The sequence below is a fragment of the Crocodylus siamensis genome, chromosome 15 (assembly GCF_052110815.1).
Source record: "Crocodylus siamensis isolate JL-2025a chromosome 15, ASM5211081v1, whole genome shotgun sequence".
NCBI lineage: Eukaryota > Metazoa > Chordata > Crocodylia > Crocodylidae > Crocodylus > Crocodylus siamensis.
Window position 1 is genome coordinate 27,595,697 of NC_143409.1, and position 19,057 is coordinate 27,614,753.

The following is a 19,057-nucleotide window of genomic DNA, read 5'->3' on the forward strand; positions in this document are numbered from 1 at the left end:
GCCTCAGCACTACCTGCCCAAGGCTGGGGTCTGATGCATTTGGACCCCAGCATTGAAGCAATACCGTTGGCCCACATTGGCAGTGGCTGGCATGGAGGAGGGTGCTGGTGCTGGTGGTGGTACTGGGAGTGTTGGCATGGGAAAGTGGATCCCCTTCTTCCACATCCCCTCACCTCTGTTTTTCTGCCTCCCTGACTTTGTTGACCAGCACCTGAGTCCAGTGATCGAGGGTTTCGGTGCTGCCAGTGCACATGCTCCCCTTCACCCTCGGGTCACCTATGTCCACGAGCATGTGGACCACAGGGGATCCAGCCATCTCCTGATGCCCTCCTTCAGCCGCCTCACCAGTGCCTGCACGTTTGGTGACTGTGGCCTTCCCCAGCCAGGAACATCGATCCCCTGGAACTTCTCCATTTGGTTTTCCAGTTCCCTCACTACAGGGATCACCTGGCTGAGGAGGACATCACCAATGCTGAGGGTCTTGGTGGCCTCGAGGAAGGGCTTGAGGACTGCCAAGATCTGGTAGATGGGACCCCACTCAGCTCTGTTTGGGGGCTGCTGATCCCAATCTCCCAAAGCAAGTCCATCTCATGGATGGCCTTCTGTTGCTCCACCAGCCTTTCTAGCATAAGGTATGTAGAGTTTCACTGAGTCTCCACATCCTGCATGATTTTGTGCTGCGGGATGCTCAGCTCTGCCTGTTTCTCCTGCAGCATCTTGCTCCCCTTGATGTGGTGGAAGTAGCCCATGACCATCCTGCATTTTAAAATCAGCTGCCTCAAAGTGGTAGTGGTAGCAGCGCCATCACCATCAGCTCTGTTCCCTTCCAAGGTGTCTCTGACTGAGGTGGAACTTGTGTGCTACACAGCAGATGCCCACAAATTTGGCATCACAGCCTTAACCATATTGGCCCCGTTGTCGGCGACTATGAACCTGTGGATAAGCTCAGCCTGCCCAACAAGCCACCTCTGCGCCATGCAGTTCATGGCTACCATGATCTCCCGTGTTACGTGGGACTCATCCAGAACCTCGGCTTGGAGCCCACCGATGACCTGACTGATCTCACCAGTGCCCTGTGAGGGAGAGGTAGGCATGATCCCCACCCCAGCTGCTTCAGTTATCAGAGGTAAACTGCAAGGTTACCTTCGGCCCTGCCTTGTGCAGCTCCTCCCTCAAGTACTCCCTGCATGCCTCATATAGGGAGGGCACCACCATCCTGCTAAAGATGGTGCTTGTGGGCACTTGGTAAAATGGGGTCACGAGCACCATGAGCCGCCTGAACCCTGACCGTTCAACTAGGGAGAAGGGCTCCTATCCAGAGCAAGCATCTCCCCAATGATCTGGGTGACCTCACTTGCCTTTGCAACTCACCCCCCTTTCTGTCCACCTTTCTCTCACTGTTCCAGGGTGGCCTGCCTCTGCTTTGGAAGGACAGGGGCTTTGGAGCGAGTGGGGGACTTCCCTTTGGGTATGCTTGCACTGGTGCCAGGCTGAGCAGGAAGAAGGGCAAGCAGGTGCTGCATCCTGAGATGCAGCAGCATTGCCGTGATGGTGAAGTGTTTCACCTCCTTGCCCAAGCTGATCTGCCTTCGACAGTGCTGGCAGATAGCAAACCTGGGATCACCTGCTAGCTTAAAATGCTCCCACGCTATGCTACTCGCCCGCTTATGGGTTGAGGGTGGGGATGCTGCCTTATCCCACTCCTCAGCAGTCTGAGCCACAACAGCAGGAGGAGCTGCCTCAGCTGAGCCACTTGCCTGAATCTCCACAACCTCAACCTCCTCCATGGTGCTGCTTTCCATAGAGGGAGACCTGGATCTAGGGGAGCTTTGAGAGGTGTGGAGCACAAACTCTGATTCTGCCTCAGTCCCCAGAATTGCTTGAGAAAGGGCGCTTAGGTCCCTTGGTTCCAGCTCCAGCTTCTCCTCTGGCAGTGGGAGGCTAAAGCTGGAAGATGACATTGGGGTGGAAAAGACAGTGATTCTGCTGCTGGTGCCTATTTCTCAAGTTAGGTGAGGTGGTGCAGGTGCAGGGACATCATGTACAGGAACTGCTCCCACCTCCTTGCTTCCACTGGCAGCAGAAGTCTCATGGCTGCTTGGGAAGAGGATGCATCTATGTTTGGGGGAGGACTTGCAGCTCTAGCTCCCTCCCTACCCCCTCTCACTCCCCTGCCTTTCCAGCATGCTTCATATCAATCTTTCTTGTGGTGCAAAAGGGGTGTGGGGGGTGTGTGTGTGTGTGTGAGAGAGAGACTCCTTTTGTGTTGTGTATTTTATTTCCTCTGTGTTGTATGCATTCACTGGACTCTTCTTTGTTTGATTCAGTAATAATTATTAAGAACTATGTAAAAAATGTGTGCTGTCTTTCTGTCTTCTCTGCTTTGATGTATTTATTTACTATGAATTATGAATGTGAAGTGCAACTCTATTGTATGTTTTATTTCCTCTGTGTTACGTGAACTGGACTCTGCTTTGATTATTAATAACTATATATGGTGCCTTCTTCTGTGTTGTGCTATTAATGTGAATGTGTGACTACTACTGTACTTCTTGTTCTTCTGTGTTGTAATATGTACATAAAATAATATATCTCCTTCTTCTAGGACCTGGAGTTCTGTGCTGTGTGCATTAGTCTCAGTCTGAATCTCTAGCTGACTTCTGTGTTGTCTTTAGTCTGTATGTAAACTAACTATAATAATATTAATAACTAATAATTATATATTATCTGATTCTGAATCTCTTCTTCTTCTATGAATATCTGACTTCTGTGTGTGTGCACAAGTGTGTGTAATGTGTGCTTCCCTGCACAGTGATGGATCACACTTCTGGGGAAAACACTGAGCTTTCTTTTTTTAAAGTATTGCAAAAAAAAAAAACCCAAAAAAAACCCCAAATATAAATTGAAAGAAATTAATTGGATAAATATTAAGTAGAGAGATTCTAAGCTAAGCTAAGCTATATCCTATTTTATCCTTTTTAAAAACAAAAACGAGCAGGCTACTGACTGACTGGGAAGCAAGCCAGGCAGTCCAGTACCCTTCTGATGCTGCTGTTTACTCAGAACCAGCTCACAAAAGGCACAGCAAGCCTGCAGACAGAAGCTTTTATGCTGTTTCTATGTTCCTCCCCCAGACACTGTGACTGTAAGAGCAGTCAGAGAGAAGTCACGGTCACTGGCCAGCTAGAGATGTCAGTCCTGCCCCGCCCCGCCCCCACTCCCCCTCCCTCTTTTAAGTTTCTGTTTCTCCATAAAAACTGCCTTCTGAATCTCTGAATTGCTGAATCTCTTCCGAATCTTTTCTGAATTGATTTGGAGGCTCTGAATCATTTCGGAAAGTTTTAAGATTCTAGTACTTTGGTTTGGATTTGGAGATCCGGCTTCTGAATCAGGCCGAATCTTCTCTGAATCAAATTGCAAACTGTAGATACTTTTTCAGAAGTCTTCATCCCCCAACTGATCTAAGGGGACCTGCTAGACTTGGAAGATTCTTGAAAATCTGACCGTAAGGTACTTTGCCCACGATCATGAAGGAAATCTGAGGTGCAACCAAGAACTGAGTGTAGGTCTCATGACTCCCCAAGCAAATGCTTTAGCCGGTAGGCCAGCCTTCTCCCCACAAGCACAGACTTTTAAGGTCAGTTCGAGGACTCATGAGAGCAGGGAGAATTTAGAAAACCAAAGTACATTTTTCTCGAGCTGGAATTTTCCACAGGACACCAGAGTTAACAGCCAAGTTTGTATGAAAAGCCTTAAACTCCAAACCCTGCAGTTGCTTGCCATAGCCGCCAAGCTTCTGAAGCAAAGTAATCAGGCTCCAGTTCAACAATGCCTTGCCTAGGTGTGAAAATTCATGTACGTGTACGTAGGCTGCCAGCTTTGTTTTCATTGGAAATACAAAAAGAAGACATATGCAAATTAAGCAGTCTTACTAGATACCAAGATAAGGGCACTCAAATAGATCTCCACCTTCTAGCTGTCACTCCATCTGAAGTCTTGCTCAACAGGTGGGGTTTTGTTGCCTCAGGAACCAAGATATACTACTGGAATCAGTTACTCTCGTTTCTTGGCATCTGGCAATGTAAGAATGTGGGGGGAGGGGTTTCCTCTCCTCCCTTGTGTGTTTCCTGCAGAGAGCTGAACATGCATTTGCATTTTAACTTGTATTTGTTTATTTCTTCAGATATGAGGCAAGCAGTGTTTCAGGAAGGTTTTGTTTTGTTTTTTGCTATACACCTACATTGAGGAAACTCCCCTGCTGCCCTCAGATGCATGTTAAGAATACCAGCAGGTCACATACTTCATCGCTTCTGTAGGCTGAGTGCATCCAACACAACCCATGCTATCCTGTCTCTTTCTGCCTGGTTAATTCCCTTCAAGGTCCCCTTCCCTGCTCTGTGGGCTCCTCATTCCATTCTTTTCCCCTATGACAGGTGCCTCATTCCCCTCATTTCCCCTCTTGCTTATACTCTTCCTTCCCTCTATTTCTGTTCCACCTCACAAATACCCTCTTTTCTCCCCATTTTCCTCTTCTGTCCTATGTCAGGGTCCTCCATTCATCCCAGCCCTGTCCAGAGTTCAGTGTGATCTCTTCATTCTTCCTAGGCCTAGAGTTCCTTATGCCCCACCTCTGCCCTCATGCCAGGGTTGCCAGCTTTTCCATTCCCCCTTCCCCACTTCTCCTTCCCTCTTACCATGTCCCCTCACCAAGGATTCCAATTTAATCTTTCCCCCATGCAAGAGGCTGTGGGTGCCCCACTTCCAGGATGTTATTCCCCTCCCATTTTTCCACAGGATTATTTTCTGTGTAATTTCTAAGCTGTGGGCAAAGCTGAGGGAAGGATGTTATAGTTTTGGAAGGTGTTACTGGGTCCTATCAACTGGGTTTTTTATCTCTAGGCGATTGCATTAGTGGCTGAACCTGTCAGCTCTATATATCTGATCCCAGTGGGTTTCTGTGCACCAAATTCTCCCCTTTCATTTTCCCCCCTCATTTTCATTCAAATCAATGGAATTCTGCCCATCGGTACATAGAAGTTTTGCTGACGTTCCAAAATTGATCAGATGTGGTGTATGAAAGTTCCATCCATGTAGAGACATGCCATTAAACCGGCAGAGACTCCCCACCAGCTCTTCACTAATATTTAACACTTACCAGCTACAATAGTCAAAAACAGGAAATTACAGGGTTGGGCTCCTAAGTCCCTATGTAGGCTTCTGCATAGGTGACCTGAATCTGAAAAGTGCTGAGTAACTGTGATTCTCATTGAAATTAGCAGAAAGGGGAGGTGTTTGGTGCTTTTGAACATGGCTTTCTCAGTGTCAAGCTTGTTATGCTCTTATTTCTGAAGATCTTGCCACACATCACTTTAAAGCCTCAAAGTTCCATGCACATGCCACACTTACTGCCCCCCGCCCCATTCATCACTTTGTTATTCCTAGCTAAAGATAGGGAAATTGAAAGTTCTGTGTCTGTGAGAGAGAGAACACACAAGAGCACCTGCTACTATGATCTTTGTTTCCAGATGCTAATTCTCAGTGCCCTAGCAGTTTATGGCAGGGGTATCAAGTATATAGCCCACAGGCTGGATCCAGGGCCTCTCACCAGAACCATCACTGCCACTGGACCCCTCGCTGCCACTGCTACTGCGATGGCTATTGAAGCACACCTCATGCCATGGGATGGATTTGGCCCAAAAAGAGCCCCACAGTCCAGATCTGACCCAGGACCCCAGGTGATGTTGATACCCCAATGTGTGTGGCACTGAGCACCCTCAGTTCCCACTGAGAACACTTATCAGATCATACAGATGAGCCAGAAGTTAGACAAGAGCTTTTTACACATTACAGAGAGATGCATGACTTGCCCAAAGTCACACAGGGACATAGCTTGAAATTGAATGCTGCTCTGTCCCCACAACCAGCCAAAAGGCCCTACTTCAAGCTAAAGGCCACCATGGCCCCAGGCCCCCTGACCTTGTGTGTTGGAGGTGAATCCATTAGCTGTTAGCTCCAAGCTAAGCAGTTTAATTCGGCAAGAGTGGGAACAGCTGTTACATTATGGAGGCTGGACTAGCATCTCTCTGGGATAGCTATGCAGGGGACTGTGCTAGATGAGCTTTGAGGTCCCTTCCAATCCTAGGATTGTGCACCGAGTGAATGGACAGACAGTTCACAGTTCAGTAAGGAAAACAAGCCGTTGTTCTTAGCATGCACTGAGGGTCCACATCTCACACAACACCAGAAGGAAGATGAAAGCACTTGGCACCTTCCGGGAAACACTTGATACTTCATGAAATCAGGCCTTGACCCTTATGGGACTGTAACAGGTTGCCCTTCCCAGCGCTATCTTCCTAGTACTCCGCACCTTGCGTGGGGTACCCTTGGAGCCTTCTTTGGAGTTCTTATGTCCCACCCTATACTCGCCTGCCACGTCTTGATGGAAATTAGGATGATGTTCTTGCAAGTGGGAGGCTGCCTGTTGTATTGGGTATGTTGGGGCCTTTCCCCTATGTGGAACTGACCCCTGATTTTCTCTAGCTAGGCCTCCCCATCTAAACCCACTAAACAGGGTTCGACTCCAAGGCTGTAGCCTTTTCCATTGTCTTGAGGCCCAGGGCCCCTTTTCCTGCTCCAATCTGGAGCCTGGTCCAGAGGCCCGGGCGCCAACCCAACACCCAGAGGGCTACAAGCCCAAAACCAGGGGACAACCCTGAGCCTTCAGCCTCCCAGGCCACAAAAAAATCCCCAAAATAAAGCTGCACCGCAGATGCACCAGAGCTCCCTGGCTTTTAAGATCGTGCCTCGCTGCCCCCTGTCTCTGGGGCTGGGGTTCCCATGCTGCCGAGAGTCCCCTATGAAGCCTCCTCCAGCCCCTAATAGCCTCACCCAAACCTCCAGTATAACAGCAAACAAAACACAAGCCCCTGGGCTATAACATAACTTTAAACCATCTGGCTAAAATCTTATTCAAGCCCCCAGGGTTATTCTATCCCTCACCAGTCTCTGGAGCAGCTCGTGTAGCTCAGGCCTCTTCCTTTTACTTGCTCCGGCAGAGCTCCTACTCCCTTTGGCTGCCAACAGGGAACTGCCTGCCTGGGCTCAGTCCTGGGGTTTAAATGGGAGCCAGGCCCTGCCCCTTCCAGTCAGCTGACTGCTAGCAGATGTGGGTCACTGGTTCCCTCTAGTTGCCCTAGCAACCGGCACCTGAGTAGTTATTCTGGCTCTTCAAGTAGCAGGCACCTGAGTGCCGTGCTACAGGGACCATTACCCTGAGGAAGTAGCATCTACTGTAGAGTCACAGTTAGGTTGATGTTGGAGAACACAAACATTCTTCAGTTTTCTGCATTGGTCTCTCTCTGCTCCCCTTGCCACTCATGGGAGTATGACTGTCCTTCAGTGGGAGCAGGGGGTAGGCCGGACACTGAGGGAGCCCTCTCAAGAGTCTTGCTTATAACAGCCTCTTACATCTGGGATTTCTCTCCTTCTACTATATTTTTGTGGTCAAAGCAGTGAAGAGGAAAAACATCACAATGCCTCAATCCCTGCCAAGTGGTCTGGTCCCATGCCAAAAGTATTGGTCACACTGGGCTCTTTCTTCTGCAGCTGTCTTCCTTCATGTTCACCTTGCTCTGGATGAGAATCTCCTGATGTCCTAACTTGATTCTGGGCCGTGCTGTAAGCAAGGTTCCCTCTAAGGTGCGTGTGTGTGCGGCCACGCACAACTCAAAGTGTGGCTGTGCACAGCCTTTTCAAGACCGCGCACGAGGAGAGGAGCTGAAAGTCAGCTCCCAGGCGAGGCGGGGGTGGGAGCTTGGCACGGGCTCTGCTGTCTCTGGGGAAGTGCTCTGCTCCCCCGCATCAGGGCCGGGGAGTGTAGCACTTCCCCAGAGCCAGCAGAGCCCACGCCAGCCTCCATCCTTGCCTTTCCTCACCTCAGGGAGGAGCCGCTGTCTGCCCGAAGTGAGGCTCTGCCAGCTCCAGGACGCTGCTCCTTAGAGGGAACATTGGCTGTAAGAGGAACGACAACCAGTCGTGCCAAACCAGCTGCTCACTGAAGAAAGCAGGAGGCAGATCACTGTGTGAGAACCAATGAAATAGGCATTAGAAATTATTTGCTCCTCTTGGCTAACAAATGGCGCCCATTACAGTATACATCATAATGAAGTTTGTCCCTTCAGTACGGATGACGGTGGGCTGTTCAGGCTTGTGAAAATGTCTGTACAGTTTAACCGTGATGTCTATACAAGTGTGTGATAATAAAGTTTCTGTGCTTCTGTTGGTGTATAAAAGGTTCTGAATATGACTATCTACCTGGTGTGAGATCCCCAGAGAGCCAGGTTTTCCATTTCCCATGGAAAATGGAGTAAACTGCAAATTTTACCTTTTACCGGAGGCAAACACGGATTTCTCATTTTACCGGAGAAACCCATGGATTTTACAGTTTTGCAATGAGCTCCCTGCAGGCTGGCAGAGTTCCAGCCTGCAGGGAGCTGGGAGGGAGTAGGAGGAGGGCGTACAGGCAGGGGGCACATGGCCCCAGGCAGGAGAGCAGCTCCTGCAGGTAAGTGGGGGGGAGGGGGATTGAGGCCCATGTAGGGAGGGAGGGAGGGAGGCTAGCTGGGGCTGCTGCCCAGCTAGACAGAGCTTGGGGTCTGGGGTCCAGGACTGCAATGCGCAGCTGGAGTGCCCCAGCAGGGAGCAGGTTGGGGCCACTCATCTGGGGGAGGAGGAGGGCCAGCTCCATGCTGCTGCATGCACTCCCGAGGGGCAGGGGGACTTGCGCCCTCCAGATCTGTATGCAGGGCAGGCTCAGGTTCGGGCTCCATCCTGCTTCCTTCCCCTGGGGCCTCCACAGCTCAGCAGGCACAACCCAGCATGACAGGGAACAGCAGAGCTGCACAGAGAAGCTGTTCTCCACTGCTTGCTCCACACGGCCCTGGTGATGCGCCTCCTGCATGCGGGGCTGCAGGGAGAGCAGCAGCATGCGCAGGGGGAATGTCACCAGGGCAACACAGAGCTCACAATGGCAAGGAGATCCCCACATGGCTCTGTTGTTCCCTGCCATGCTGGGTCATGTCCGCTGGGCTGCGGAGGCCCTAGGGGAGGGAAGCAGGGTGGAAGCCTAAGGCTGCAGCCTGCACCTACCCCATGTACAGATCTGTGGGGCACGGGTCCCCGCTAACCCCCAGGCGCAGTGGTGGGGAGCCAACCCTCGTCCTAACCCATAGCAGGCAGCAGGGGGAAGCAGGGGCAGGGGGCTGCGGACCTGAGTCTATAGCCCTGGGGGCCCCCTCTGGCAGGGCTGTGGGAGCAGGGGCTGTGGGTGGGGGCTGAGAGTCACCAGCAAGACTGTGGCAGGGGGAGTGAGAGGCATGAGCAGGGCCAGAGGGCTGTGGGTAGGGAGTGAGGGGCACCAGCAGGGCTTGGGGGTTGGGTGGGACCTTTAATTTTAATCACAGATTTGGGTGTTTTTATCAGAGAATTTGCAATTTTTTATCAGGAAAAACCAGGATCCCTGAAGATCACCATTCAGATCTACCTGGTTGGGGAGGAGAGGCAGAGTAAGCAGGTCAGCCAGTATCTCTTCAAATAGAATCCATCAGATGGTCAGAATGGTTCCTCTAGCAGATTTAAAACTTTATTAGCAAATATTAAAAAGGATAGTTATTTACATAACTTTCTAGAGATTGAAGAAAATGTAAGATCCTATTTATGGCAGCTACATGGTACAGAGTTGGCATATGCTGATGCAATCCAGGACATGTCGTTCGTCGTGCAGCCTTGGGTCTAAGGATTAAGGAATTCCAATGCCACGGAAGAAAGATAAGACCCTGCACATGGTAACTGCATCAGTACAGAGCTGTAAGGTGGTTACATATCAACACAGTGGTTTGAGTATGTGGTGTACAGTTGCTGGGATGGGGAAAGTCAAAGGCATTAAAAGTCTTTGTCAGTTATTGGCATGGGGAGGGGTTTTCAGTTTATTCCCTACACGGAGAGTATCTCCAACAGAGACCTTAAGCCCCTCTCAATTCCATAGCTACCTTCTGCCTCAGTGTAGAGTGTGCAGGAGATAGAAGTCTTGCAGAACAGCAGAGAGACCAAAGAAAAGGCCAGTGATGGAGGGATGAATGAACTGGCATAAAGATGGCATAAAAAAGCAGTAAGATAAATGAAGGAATGTGGTTCCGCCCTGAGAATGGCCCACATTCCCAGTATCCAATTAAACACTGTTCCTTTAAATCATTGTAATTAACTTCTTCAGCTTTGAGCTTGTGCCCATCGCTGTGGACATAGGGCTCACTAGCTTCTTCAGGCCTTGGCGGTTCTACCTGCAGTTCTTTCAAATGTTGCTAAGGCCCAGCTGCATATACTTACTCATCTCCTGCTTAATATACATAGATTCCTTCACTGGCCTCAGAATAATTACCTCTCATGCAATGTAAAGAGGCCACGGTTCAGAAAGCCCTTTTTGAAGTTCACCGATGGCTTTGTGACACCAGCACTGGTTTTTTGAATGCCACATGGCCAAGGATTCATAACCTGGATGGGAAGCCTGTCTGATGACAAACAATGAAACTACTTCAAGCTTTAATGGTTTGGGCAAAGTTCCACAGATCCTTAGTCCCATCTCCCATTCCCCCCCAACCCCCCACCCCCCTGGATGCCAAGGTGGGAAGACTCAATCCAACTGCTATTTTATAAAAATAGAGGGGAAAATAATTATAGAGGCATTCGAGTCCCTAGATTGGATAAACAAGAGGAAATGTGTTGCCTCTTACAGTGCTTCAGCTGTATATCAGGTACCCCATTTTCAAGTGATTGGATTAGATTTTAGGGTTACCATATTTCCAGACACCTGCTGGGGGGAGGTAATATAATTTTCCAGGGTTCAGCAATATGCCTGTGCCCTGTCCATCACTCCCAAGCCACAGCTCCACCCCCAGCCCTGCCACTGCTGCCCCTCACTCCTGACTCATAGGACCCCGCCCCCCAGGCCATGCTGGTGCCCCTCACTCCTGATCTGCTGCCCCATGGTACTCCAGACCCACAGTCCCCCACCCCTTCTGGTGCCCCTCACTCCCAAGCCACAGATCTCAAGCCCTACCAGTGGCCCTTACTCTTGACCTGCATCCCCCTGCTCCACACAGACATGCAGTGATTCCTGGCTACTGTGCCCCTGTGACCACAGGCACTGTCTGTGGTACCATTGGGTTGGCCATGCAGCTCCCTGCTGCCCCCGAAGGGCCCCTCTGCCCCCTTCCCTCAATGGAGGACCAGGCATCTCCCCCACCCTGCTGCAGCCCCAGCAACTTGACCGCTTCCCCCAGCATTGGCAGACGCCACTCCCCCCACCCACACAAACACATACTCATCCCCTTCACACGCCCCTGACACACACACACACACACACACACACACACACACACACTCTGGACAGTCAGCCCTGACCCCCAGACTTACTGGCATCCAGCTGCCAGGGCTGTTCCCATCACCCTGCCTGGCTGCATATTAGTCACATGCATGTGTGTGTACATGTGCAGATGCATGTGGTGCTCCTAGCTCCAATCAATCTCTCCTCGCTCCTCCCAAACCCAAGCAACTCCTTGCCAGGGCAAGCTGTGAAGTGCCAAGAAGAACTTCGATGCTGAGCAGAGCAAAATCATGGACATTTGTTGATATTTTAAAAAGCCACTGGGTTGGAGATGGGATGACCCACAATGAGGACATGTCCAGGAAAACCTGGATGGATGGTAGCCCTAGATTAGATTAGGCCCCATGGTTTTTAACGTCTAGTTTTCATTCCTGCTTCTTCATGCATTCAAGGACAGTAGTGATGGCATTTATTTTCGAACAAGACTAGATTGAGGCTTGTTCCACATGGCAAGGTTTAAAGGAAAACCAAGGTGAAAGAACTGGTACTGAGAGACTTCCTGTTTGTAGATGACGTGGCTTTGGTTGCCCACAGTGACTCTTCCCTGCAAAATCTCTTGGGCAGATTTTCTGAGTCGTGCAAGAGCTTCAGGATGGCAATTAGTCTCAAGAGGACTATGATCATGTACCAAGGGGTAGAAGAACCAACACCTGACAGCACTCTGGAAGATAAATTTCTTGGTGGACAGTTTTTGCCACTTGGGTTCTACGATCAGCAGGAATTTGCCCTTCAGACAGAACTAACAGAATCAGAAAAGTAGCTAAGAATGTCAGACTACAGAAATGTGCATGAAATAACAGCAAGCTATCAGCTAAGGTGCAGATGAGACTCTTTGAGACTTGTGTGCTGTCATCCCTGCTTTATGGTTCAGAAACACAGACTACATACGGTAGGCACATCAAGAGACTGCATAGCTTCCACATGAGATGTCTGCATAAGATCCTGAAAATAATGCGGGAAGACAAAATACCAAACACAAACTTACTGGAGAGCACAGAATTGTTACACTTAGAAACCGCTATCAAGAACAGCAGGTTGCAATAGATTGGCTATGTCAAGAGAATGGGAGGAGACCTTATCCCCAGTAATATTTTGTGTTGTGAGATTTGAGATGACTGTAGAAAGTATGGTTGCCCTCTATGGTCGTACCATGATGTGTGCAAAAATTTTATGAAGTCATTCAATATCAGCATAGAAAGTGGGGAGGAGCATGCAGAATCCCATCCAATATGGTGAAAACAGCTGGCACTGGATGCAACTCAACATAAAGTGGCTTTGATCTAGAGAATGGAAGCAAAGCAAAACAGAAGAAAGCACACTGTAGATTTAGACTCCAACACAGTCAACACATGGATCTGTGAAGGCAGAAACAAGCTGATTCACTCTTGAATTGGACTTGTCAGCCACAAACAAGTTCATCAGGCATCTGACTAGATCTCTTTTGCGTACACCATGATCCAGAGGATCGATGATTACTGTAGGAGGTTGATGGGTACTGCCTGGAACTGCATTGTCTCCCTGTTCAGATAGTAGTGTCTCGTCCTTTGGAAAATTTCCTGCCATGCCTTTGATGTTATGGGAGATAGATGTCAAAACACCCTTGGGAGACAAAGGGGCTTGTTATAGTCTCAAGACACTGGCTGATCTTCGCAGGGCTCCACCATCCCCATCCCGTGCCCTAACCACAGCTGATGTTACAGGTGTGTTGTTACTCACCTCTGATGCCAATGCTCCGATTTCAGTCTTAAGAACCCCTAACCAAAGTCTTTCTCTTAGTTTGGCTGATTGCCCCATTCTTCCCTGCACAGGTCCCAAGACAGCTTCATAGATTTCATAGACATTTGGGCTGGAAGGGACCTTGGAAGATCATCAAATCCAGCCTCCCACCCAAAGGGCAGGAAGTCAGCTGGGGTCATAGATTCCCAGCAAGATAAGCATCCAATTTGCTCTTGAAGGTGTTCAATGTAGGTGCTTGAACCACCTCCGATGGCAGGCTGTTCCGGACCTTGGGGGCTTGGACAGTAAAAAAAAATTCTTCCTTATGTCCAGCCTGAAATGGTCTCTCCGTAGTTTATGACCGTTCGACCTCATCATCCCTTGGGGCACTCTGGTGAACAAACGTTCCCCCAGATCCTGGTGGTCACCCCTGATAAACTTACAGGTGGCCATCAGATCACTTCTGAGCCTGCGCTTTTCCAGGCTAAAGAGCCCTATGGTTCTCAGCCTGTCATCGTAAGGTCTGTTTTCCTGACCTCTGATCATGCGCGTGACCTTTCTCTGGACTCTCTCCAGCTTCTCCACATCCTTTTTGAATTGTGAAGCCCAAAACTCGATGCAGTACTCCAGTTGTGGCCTCACCAAGGCTGAGTACAAGGGGAGAATGACGTCCCGGGATTTGCTTGAGAAGTATCTATGAATGCAAGCCAGCGTTTTGGTCGCTTTAGTAGCCGCAGCATCGCACTGCAGGCTCATGTTCATCTTGTGGTCAATCATGACCCCCAAGTTTCTTTCTGGCATAGTGCTAGCCAGCATACCACTGCCGAGCCTATAAGGATGCTGCAGGTTTTTCTTCCCAAGGTGGATAACCTTACATTTTTTGGTGTTAAACACCATCAGGTTCTCATCTGTCCATTTGCTGAGCCTGTCCAGGTCAGCCTGGATCACCCGCCTGTCTTCTGGCGTGGATGCTTTGCCCCAAAGTTTGGTGTCATTGGCGAACTTGGCCAGTCCGCTCCTGACTCCAATGTTCGCATCATTAATGAAGATGTTGAACGATATGGGTCCAAGGACACAGCCCGGGGGGACTCCACTGGTCACAGGACACCATGATGAGTGACTGCCACCAAATACTACCCTCTGGGTCCGACCACGGAGCCAGTTTCCCAGCCAGCAGATCATGGTGGACCCAAGGCCACAATTGGCCAGTTTTGCCAAGAGGTGATCGTGGGATACCAGATCGAAGGCTTTTTTGAAGTCAAGATATATGACATCAATCTCTTCTCCCTTGTCCATGTGATAGGTCAGCTAGTCATAGAAGGAAATGAGATTGGTCAAGCAAGACCTACCCACAACAAACCCGTGCTGGCTATCCCTTAGGATGTTGGCATCAGCCAGTCCATTAAGGATGGCCTCTTTAATAAACTTTTCTAAGATCTTCTCCAGGATAGAAGTCAGGCTGATGGGCCTATAGTTAGCTGGATCCACTTTCCTCCCTTTCTTGAAGATCGGCACCACATTGGCCTTCTTCCAGTCTTCGGGCACTACACCAGAGCACCAGGAGTTTTCAAAGATCCGTGCCAGGGGCTGGGCTATGACGCTCGCCAGCTCCTTGAGTACCCTGGGGTGTAGATTGTCAGGGCCGGCTGACTTGAAGATATCCAGCTTCTCAAGGTGTTCCTTCACGAGATCAGCATTGATGGAGGGCAGGGGATCTCCCTCACCTGGACCTCCCTGTCCCATAGCAGGCATGGGCGTCCCATGGGATGATGAAAGACTGACGCAAAGTACCCATTTAATAGGTTGGCTTTTTTCCTGGGCGTCAGTTGTCAGTTGCCCCATCTGGTTTAGCAGGGGTCCAACATTGCCCTTGCTTTTTTTTTCTCCGGCTCCCCTCATATCTGAAAAAGGACTTTTTATTGTCCTTGATGCTCAAAGCTAGTTGGAGTTCAGTTGCAGCCTTGGCTTTCCTGGTTTGCTCCCTGCAGAACCAGACCAGTGCAGAATAATCCTCCTTGGATGTGAATCCCATCCTCCATCCTTTGTAGGCTTTTCTTTTTAGCCTTAGGAGGTCTGCTAGGTCCCTGGAGAGCCAGGGGGGCCGCTGTGCCTTCTTGCTGCCTTTCTTCTGAGATGGAATACACTTAGCTTGTGCGCTGAGGATCACTCCCTTGAGGAGCAACCACTGTTCTTGAACTCCCCTCTCCCTGGGGTCGTGCTCCCTTAGGGCCTCACTGACAAGCCTCCTGAGCTTGTCAAAATTGGCTTTTCTGAAGTCAAGAAGTCCATATTGCTGACTGACTTGCCAGCTTTACAGAGGATGGTGAAGGTGATCAGCTGTTCCTTACTTCTGATCGGGTTGAACTGCGACTTCCAGCTCTGCTGCGTCCTGGGCCCTCGCCAGGCTGCCTTTTTGCTCTCTTTTGGGTGGAAGTTGAAGGCTTTGGGACGTGTATGAGCGGATGGAGCAGGGTCTGAATTGGTTAGGACTGTGTGGCCGGCACGCCGACCGCGTAGCATGTGAGACACGACGTGAAATGCAGCGAAGGTGTCTGTCACGGTGTGATGTGTGGGTGATTTGGTTGGCCCGGGGGTTTTTCTTTTGGCCCGGGATTTGGGGTGCGTGGGACGCACTTTTGCGGACGGGCTGTGGCTCGGATCTCTTTGTAATACTTGGGTGGGCATGAATTCCCTTGCCCAATTTGGGTTCTGGATCCGAGGACAAAGAGACTTGTCCGATTTCGGTTCTGGGTTGGTAGTAAGTTGTTGGTGCTTTCGCTTGCAAGCGGCCACCATTGTTGTACCCCTGAACCCCTGAATAAAGTATTTAAAAAATCAAAAATCCTTACTTCTGATCCCACCCTTACCTTCAGGGCCAGGATGGACTTGCTCCCTCCTAGGGAGTAATCTCATCTGTATCTTCATCTTCTTTTAGGTTCCCGGAGTGATTACCTTCAACCTCCAGGACTGGACTCACTGACCAAGCAGCTTCCTCCACTGCTGTGCTGGTTCTCCCCATCCAAGCAAACTCTTTGCTGGCTCTGCCAGGTAAGTTGGGGACCAGGGCTCTCTCTTGAGCTCTGGGGTCAGTTCTCTCCTTTCTTCTCACCAGTCTCCTTTTCCTCTCTTCATCTTTCCCTCTCTCCATCCGACCCCTGAATGCCCTCTCGGCGTCCCTTACATCTTCCTTTTGCTCAGCTGAGTTCACCATGGCAGCCTCCCATTCGCTGCCTGCCTGACCCAGCTGTTCCCTCATTCTGTCTTCAGCATGATTTTCTTTTCCGCTCCTTGATAGTGCCACTTTCCTTTTCCCGGGCTCAAACCCCGGCAGCTGGGTTTGCCATGGCAGCCTTTGATCTGCCATGGCCCCAGCTGATTTCTTTAATTGTTCAAGATGTGGCGTTTTTCCCATCCAGGCTCCCCACAGTTTCTCCTGCCTCTCAGGGTTAGTTCACCTTCGTTGTTTCCTCCCTGGCGTTCCCATGGCAGGGTGTTTCCAAGCACCCTGCACACACCTCCACTCCTAGTGGAAGGTCCCCTCGGGGCCTCTTAGTCATCATCTTTTGTCCGGATCCGTTCCCTTCATCCGTTGTCATTGCCAGTGGTTGGTTGCTGTCTGTCAATCAGGTAGGAAATCAGCCGTGATGTTCAGTCATCCCAGCTGGTGCTCTATGGAAAAGAAAAAAGGCTGCAGGGCCAAGACCCATCTCATTAATCCAGGGTTTTCAGTCTTTGAGGTCTGGAGCCACTGGAGTGGTGCATGACCTGTAATGAGAAGAAACTTTCCCCTGTACAAATATCTAAACAGCTCAATCCCCCATTTTATTGCCAGGCACTCTCTTTCAATAGTGGAATACAGTGCTTTGGATAACTTTACTGGCGAAAGCTGTAGAGGCCTTTCTTCTCCTTGGACTTGTGACAGCACAGCCCTGAGTGCCACAACAAAGACATTGGTGTGCAACCAAAATGTTTGCATGAAATCAGGTGTAAACAACACTGGGGTGTTACATAGGCCTCCTTCCTTTACCTTGGAAAATAGCTCCTGGGGTCCGCTGTATGCAGCCCCCTTTTCGGTGCTGTAACGGCCTGTAAGAGGAACTGCTATTTCAGAGAACCAGGGTATGAACCATCGGTAATAGTTCACCAACCCAAGGAAAGACCTCAATCGTTTTTTTGTTTGGGGTAACCTGTAGGACTGTATCACTTCCACTTTGTCTGTGAGGGGTTTTATTCTTCCCTGCTCTACTTTAAACCCCAAATACTTAGTTTCTGATTGTCCCAGGGCACACTTCCTGGGGTTGGCTGTCAACCCATTGCATCTCAACTCTTTTAGGACATTCTGCACGTCTCACATGTTGGTCCCAGGTTCCTGAAAAGACAACTATATCATCAATATAGGCTGCAGCATACTCTTGGTGTACTGCCAGGATTCTGTCCATCAGCCTCTGGAAAGAAGCAGCTGCCCCGTGCAGACCAAAAGGCATCTGAGTAAACTGGTACAACAGGCCCCATCTGAGTAAACTGGTGCCATGGGAATTTGCCAGTCCCCCTTCATTAGATCCAGGGTTGACATAAACTCGGCCTGCCCTATCTTCTCCAGCATCTTCTCTATGTTAGGCATTGGAAAGGCATCAAAGGAGGAGATACTATTTACCTTGCAAAAGTCAACACAGAGTCTGATAGCCCCATCAGCACCACCACCAGGGGGCTCCTCCAGGGGCTCTGGGATGCCTCGATGATTCTCCGAGCTAACATCTGTTCTAGTTCACTTCGTGCTGGGGTGTAGAGTGCCTGGGATAGTCTCCTCCAGTGTTCTCATGCCACCTAGCCAGGGCTTACCTTGCCGCAGCAGTCTTTGATCTGCCACGGCCTCACCTGGTTCCTTTAATTGTTCAAGATGAGGCGCTTTTTCCATCTGGGCTCGCCGTTGTTTCTCCTGCCTCTCAGGGTAAGTTTGCCTTCTTTGTTTCTCTCTGGCATTCCCATGGGAGGGTGTTTCAGGCACCCTGTCACAATTACCTACAGATCAGTGGGCCTGTAAGGGAAGGGCCTTGCTTTCTTCTACCAATGATTTACTGCATAACTTGATTTCACCATTTACCTTTTTTTATGATGTGGCTGTGCTGCTACAGTAATTATTACAATTGATGTCAGTAATTAACACCAGACTATCTCAAAAGGCCCAATACTATGAGGCTTAATTAATGAGGTTTTTAGAAACTGCTTTGAAGTCCTTAGTAAAGAGATCTTGCTTTAATGGAAATTATGTTCAGCATGAGTTAGACCCTCCCACAGCTGCCTCTTGGGGTTATTGCATTTACGAGCTCTTTATGAATGCAGGCTGGCCTTGTTATTAAGACATAGGGCTAGAATCAATTCCAGCCTTTGCTACAGACTCCCTTTGTGGCCTCAGGCAAGTCACTTAATCTCCCTTTGTGGCCTCTGTATATCACTTGAACAAAATCAGGAAAATATAGACTCTAAGCTCCTTAGAGCAGAGCCTGTCTCTTAGGAAGTATGTGTATAGCCTCACTGGGCCCTGCTTTGATGCAAGTTGCGGTCTCTGAGTGATAATGTAAATCAAATCATAATTCAGAAGACAATTAGCCTTATAGTAGTATAAGTTAGACTGTGCATTTGGGGCTAAAAGACCAGATTATATGCCAAGGATTTATAAAACATTGTAGAGAGTTCACAGTTAACCTGATGGAGTCAAGAGCAGGGGTGACTCACACTTCCGTTGCTCAGACAGTAGGTTCAGATTCTTTCTAGGATTCCTCAACCTTGGCATGCAGTTCAGTGGTACTGATCTACATGCTAGTGATGGTATTCACCTCATGGGCAGCAGGAAGAAGCTCTTCTCTACAAGAATCACCAACTTGTTGAAGAGGGCTTTAAACTAGG

At 49.5% G+C, this 19,057-nt stretch overlaps 1 protein-coding gene across 1 annotated transcript in view; it reads left to right on the top strand.

The window, feature by feature from the left end:
* PRMT2IP (PRMT2 interacting protein) overlaps positions 1-19,057 on the top strand; it is a 190,855-nt gene that overhangs the window by 51,395 nt on the left and 120,403 nt on the right. Inside the window, exon 3 of the mRNA XM_090028546.1 lies at positions 16,089-16,201. The gene's annotated coding sequence lies outside the window, so the exon portion shown is untranslated. The remainder of the gene's footprint in view (positions 1-16,088; positions 16,202-19,057) is intronic.